This window comes from Sprattus sprattus (genome assembly GCF_963457725.1).
Source record: "Sprattus sprattus genome assembly, chromosome: 10".
In the NCBI taxonomy this organism is placed as follows: domain Eukaryota; kingdom Metazoa; phylum Chordata; class Actinopteri; order Clupeiformes; family Clupeidae; genus Sprattus; species Sprattus sprattus.
The window spans coordinates 15,410,213-15,416,456 of NC_137908.1; positions in this window are offsets into that span (position 1 = coordinate 15,410,213).

A 6,244-nucleotide genomic window follows, 5' to 3' on the forward strand; every position below is an offset into this window, starting at 1 on the left:
AAGGCCGAGTGTTGTTGACAAAATATGGCAGTTCGAGTTGATAGGGAGATACGGCTGAGGTATGTTGGTGGTGGTAGCATGTGCCGGCTTATATATGGCCATGTCTAGGCCATCTTGCTGGTAAGATATAGATTTGTTGGTGTGGTGAAGCCAGAGCGGGGGTGTAGTTTAGTTAGCGGCGTAGCAGAATGTTTATTGTGAGGGCAGAGTAGCGGCCACTGTCGCCGGGGTGAAGGACGACAACATGGGCAGGAGCTCCACTCATCTGCGCTAATGAGAGGGACCAGAGGCGTTCTCCACGCTGCCTCTGGTCTAATGATGTTAGATAAGAAAAGAGGCCTCTGTTTTCAGTATGTGTTTGTGTGAGTTCGTGGTTACTGTGCGTACGTGCATGTGTGTGTGTGTGTGTGTGTGTGTGTGTGTGTGTGTGTGTGCGTGTAAGTGTGTGTGTAACTGAAATGGGCATTGCTTTGCCCTTGCACTGTTTCACACAAAACAAGCCTGAAAGCCATACTAGGTCACTCAAGGGGAGTGGTCTATATTTTAGGTCATCCGGCTCCAGTTCTAACGGCTAAAAAAGGACCAACGTGTTACGTGTAAGTCCATTTACAAAGCATCCACTCTTTACTTTATTATCGAACCATCAGGTCGATCAGTGGTGCCGCTAATGGTCAGCACTTCACAAGCCACAAGTCAGCATTACCTCCAGGTGGAGATATCTTTCCTCTGTATGTGTGTGAGTCTGTTAGAGAGAGAGGGTGAAGAAGATGGAGAGAAGGAGAGAAGAGAGAGAGTGACAGACCCAACTTATTAACAGTACAGTTGTGTGGGTGAGAGATTTGAACTGAAAACAAAAGGCAGGAGCTGCTGATACCCGCTCCTCTCCGAGGAGAATTTAATGAGCTGACCCAGAATGAAACAGAATATTTTTTTTTGTCGTTGTTTGTGTTTTTGCCTTTTGTGGGTGTTCCGCTGCGACGGGGAGTGAGATGTGAGAGGGAGTGTGAAACAACAGTCTTTTTTCGTGCCTTCTTCTCACCGCTCCCTTTTCTTTCATAGGCCAGTGCTTGGTGGGGTGCGCTTTGGAAGCCCGCGGGCCACTGCAAATCTGGGCAGCCGCATTTCGCAGCGAGACGCCATTAGAGGGCCAAGGGACCAAAGAGATCGTGGGGGCCCCTGGGCCGTGGGCCGTTTTGAGTCATCTCATTATTTTCTGCGCTTTCATGTGATGGCGCTCAGACTCCGAAACAGGGTGTCCATCTCCCACAGTGCCTAATCTGCACCTCTCTCCCCCTGTCATGTCATGTCTTCATCTGAGATATCAGAGGCAAACTCCTTGGCTCCGGGTCCGGTGGGTTGTGATCTCCATAGGAGTGCCACAAAGCATGCCCGCTCCCCGCTCCCACCCACTTCAAAGGGCCCTCTGTTGCTCTCTTGCCCGAATTTCAGGGCGGCCAGCTTGGCTGTCGCCCACACGGGGGCAAATGGAGCAGACGCTGATCAGGAGCACCGGGCCGGCAAATGAGCAGTTGAGTTGCTGAGGAGTGAGAGGGAGAGAGATATAGATAGAGAGAGAGATAGAGAGAGAAGAAGAAGAAAAGGGGCAATTAGAGTGAACCGAATTGGCTGGTTTGTCATAGGGCATGTGAATCACAGGGGGATGTCAGACTGTGTGTCAGTGCTGGAGGCTGACAGACGCGTGGCGATGAGACATCCGCTGATCCGGTTCTGATTGTGTTGTTTTCATGTATGTGTTAAGGATGTGCTGTGGTGTGATGTACTGTGTCTGTGCTGTAAAAGAGTATGACTTTCTTGGGGACTATTGTGACAGGGTGGGGATGTTTGAGGTATAACTGCTTTGCAAGTGGGAAGGAACTGTAGCGCTTTGCTCCTTGTCCTTCCTCACCTTCACCCTCTACCAAACATGAGTCTTCAGACGGCGTAATGATGTGGGAAATGCTGACAATACTGAATGATTTCCACAGAATCTTGGTGTGAAAAGAAAAGAGATACAATGAAGAGGTGTTATTGTACATTTTCAATTTCTTTCTTCAATTTGCATGTGAAATAAGTTGGTAAAAGAACAATTATGAACAGGAACCTAATTTGCTAACAGCATGCTCAGATTATGTAGCGACATGGAAAAAAAATATGGCCATTTTTGCAACATCAATATTCTCATACCTGTGGGGGACGGGATTCTGTAACATCACATGCGATGTCTAAAGAGATTACACTGCAGTTGGACAGAGATAAAAATGATGAACAGGTGTGCCCATGTGGACTCACCACACACATCGAACACACACACACACACACACACACACACACACACACACACACACACACACACACACACACACACACACACACAGGCAGGTGCATCCACACACACATAGCAATCATCTAAAATTTGGCTTATGGCTCAACATCTCTGGGACCATCATATTAGCTCTGTCTTTGAAGATAATATTAGCAGGCAGGCAGGATGCAGTTAATTGCAAGGATTTTTGGTTTTATTAGTCTGAACCAGGTAATTAGGTTCTTTTGAGGGTGTGGTGACATGGCTCCTGGAGGATAGTCTTTACTCAAAAGATCCAAAGTTACATTTTCATATCCAGTTTCATGCAGACACAGTATATGTCTGACAGTAACTTGCATTAAAATATTCAGGTATAATTCCGAAGAAAAACTAATATTCATTAAACCACAAATGTGGGCATATATTTTGATAGTACTTCAAACCCCATCTCTGTCCGTGCAATTTGAGGCATGTTTGACTCTGATTTAAGAATGGGCTAAAACAAGAGTTGTCAAATGTAAAAAAATAAAACACAAACTTCTTGTCTGGATAATGTGGCTTATATAGTCCCTTGTGAAATTGAGGCTATGCTATAGTAGTATTCGGTACTATAGTGATTCAACAGGCTTTACGGATTTCAATCTTGTGCACCACCACTTGCCTAATGTTGGCCTTGTGTCAACACTTATGTTAGCTTGATTGCCAATGGTGGTATAATAGCCCAGTATATAATCTGATGTTAGGGCAGATGTAATGTAGCTGGTAGTTCATACATGCTAAAGGCTTACCTATCCAAGCAACATTTGAACTACAGCCTATATTTCATAAATTCTTCAACAGCAGTTTGCAAACTAGCAACAAATGCAACAGACTGGCTCACTCATCTTTGGTAAATGTTTAGATTTTTCCAGTCACAGCACAGACTTATCATCTGCTCCACTCAAAACCAATTAGGAGTGAAGAAAGATAAACAGACCTTTGAAATGCAACAGCTGATTTTGTAAAGACGTCATTATATGTAGGAGGTAAACATAGTTTTCACTTGCGCTGTACTGGCTTCTGGTGAGATGAAAGCAAAACTTCTAATCAGAGAATGGAGCCAAGGTGACAAATGAGATCACGTTACCTTTTGCAAACATTTCTTGTAAATTGACTGTGTTGCCATTGTGCTTCCTTCCCACCATCAACATAGAACATATCTGACACGTCAGTAGCAGGGCCTACAACATCTTTATCCCCATGTAGATATATACACCACAATACTACCAATTCTGAACTGCTGTACAAGCTATTTGGCCATACCATGATGAAAACTACCACAAAAGTTATAATTTTCTCTGTCAGTGCTACAGTACCCCCTCCTGTGAGTCAACTCCATCACCATATGCCACTATCATCTCAATGGCTGCGCAGCAAGTCCCTCTTATTAATAGATTTCCTGCCAATATAAATGTCATCACACTCTCCCAGAGAGCGAGAGAGAGAGAAAGAGAGAAAGAGAGAGAGAGAGAGATGATCCTACTGCCATAGCGATTCTAGACCGTGCTCACTGAGTCATCCAGGATTTTTTGTCGCCTCCCATACTGGTCCTTGTCTGTGCTTCTATTTCTGGCAGCACTTATTCTGCCTGTAATTGCTTTCAGGGCAGACAGATGCAAATGCCATGGGGATGAGAGCCGGGGGAGCGATAAAATGATGGCTGCTGGAATGGTTCGAGCTAAACAGGTTCATCACAAAGATATCCACGGGCGTGCCTGTGTACTCTATAAATGACCATCAAAAGCTCAGTGTGTGAGTCTTTGATTTCTTCTCTTATATCTGTCAGAAAGTAGAATAGTTGTACTGCTAGTAGTATGGCTGCGTGGTCTCTGTTCTGAGTGATCTGTGCGTCACCACTTTACATTGACATCTACAAAGATACACCACAGAATTTGAATGCAGAGTGTCTGATGTATATATTTATGTATCCTCTGTCTCATCCTTCCTTGTAATCTCACCTAATCTTCCTGCTGATAGCTACTCAGCGAGAGGCTTTTTTAAAATGAGGTGTGAATTCATTTCTGAACTACCTCAGCTGCAGGTCTTGCACTTTCATTGGTGTGTGAATCGTAAGATGAAAATCTTTTTCGTAACAGCTCTTGACTTTCAGAAATAACACTGCGGAGAAGTTCATACTTGTATTCTACTTTCCTCCATCCTTCACTTGTAAAGAAGTTGACTACACTGGCATGCCATAAAACAGAAACCTCCCCGTCTCCAGCAGAGTACCATGTGCCACAGCTGCGCTGGAGCATCACACAGGAAAGCCTCCTGCACTGTCGTGCTGCGCTCCATCTCAGGGGACTGCTGTGTCTGTGGTTTGAGGAGGCGTGCGATGCTTGGCTCCAGGTCAATGCAGCTGAAAGGAGCACAGGAACAGATTGGCTCTGAAGAGGCATATGATGCCAGAAGCCTTTGAAACCTAGACAGGTCTTTCTCATGACAGGGAATAGATTAGCACAAGCATGACCACCAGTGCAGCTTAAGGGGTGCCTCAATGGTTTGCCATGGCTGAGATGGTTGATGCTGAACACTGAGATGTTCCCGAGTCAAATTCTTTGGAGATTGTGGTGTATGAAAGGTACAAAGCAGATAATGTGACGACAGAGAGAGAAGTTATCTTGTTGTTAAAGAACTTTTTAATTGAGACACCAGTGCCAGTAAATCAACCTTTGCTCATTTCTAACGGGAAAAAACACAGGCTTTGAGATTAATTGGTAATAAAAGCCCTACTGCAGCAGCAATCTCATCCCTGGTGTCAGAATAGTTAGCCAAGCAGACAGCGCCTCCCCTGCACACACATCCAGCAGCTTCATCCTGAAAAAGGAGGGGAGGGGGGATTCCCTAGCAACGGCCCCATCCACTGCTCAGGAACATGCCACTGAAGACAAGAGAAAGGAGCAGAAAAGGAAAGGGCAGCGCAACAGATAAAAGAACAGTGTGTAAATCATTTGGAGGAAAAGGTGCTTTGTAAAAGCCTAATGAGGAGACAGCTGTGTGTGCAAATTCAGAGGAGAGATCACAGAAAGGCATAGTGGTGCCGGGTGGGTGGGGTGTTGTGGTGTTGTGGCAAGACAAACTGATATATTTTTTGATCATAAGCGAGACCTCCATCCTTTTGTTACTGTGTTGATGATGCAATCATATGTTTTAGCTTCTTCATGGGTTACAAATGCACTAAGTAGATGTATTGTAGGTATTCAAGTAATTGATGATGACTCTACAATATAAGAGATAATAAGACCTTAAATCTGTTGTTATATTTGTGGAAGTTAATTCTGGGAATTCTAGGCTAAAACTGTATTTTGTGGTCTTGTATTTCTTAGGGATGATGTAGGTTGTCTGTCTTATGAATTACAAAGTCTTGATTCTCTTCTTTTTAATATCCATCTCTAGTGGAGCTAATTGATTTAATTTTGATTTTGGATTACTGGATTATTGAATGTGGATTATTCAGGTTAAGTCTTTCTTAATTATCAACAGTGACTGTAGTGTGTCCATTGCTTAAAAATGGTAAAACATTGAAATAGTATTAATTAATTATAATATACTCCAGTGACAAAGGCTACATAGGACATGCCTCCTGTCCTCAGGATAGTCCTCATGACCCTACTTCAACTTCAAAGTTCATAGCAGTGATTCAGGATAGGTGTTGAAGTTATGTCTCTCTCATTGTGTTCAGTGACATTCAAGGTTGTGGTTATTTCTCTCCCATCATTTGTTACTATTTCAAGTGTTTCCGTGTTACAAACACAAAATGTGCAGGTGTTTTTTCAGACCACAACTGAAAATAGTAAGACAATTTTGTGGCACAAAATTGCACCACAGGACCTGTGTTGTAGAATAGCAAAGTCTTTCTGAAAAGTTAATTCAGCTTTTGTTGGAGACTTATTTATGGATGCC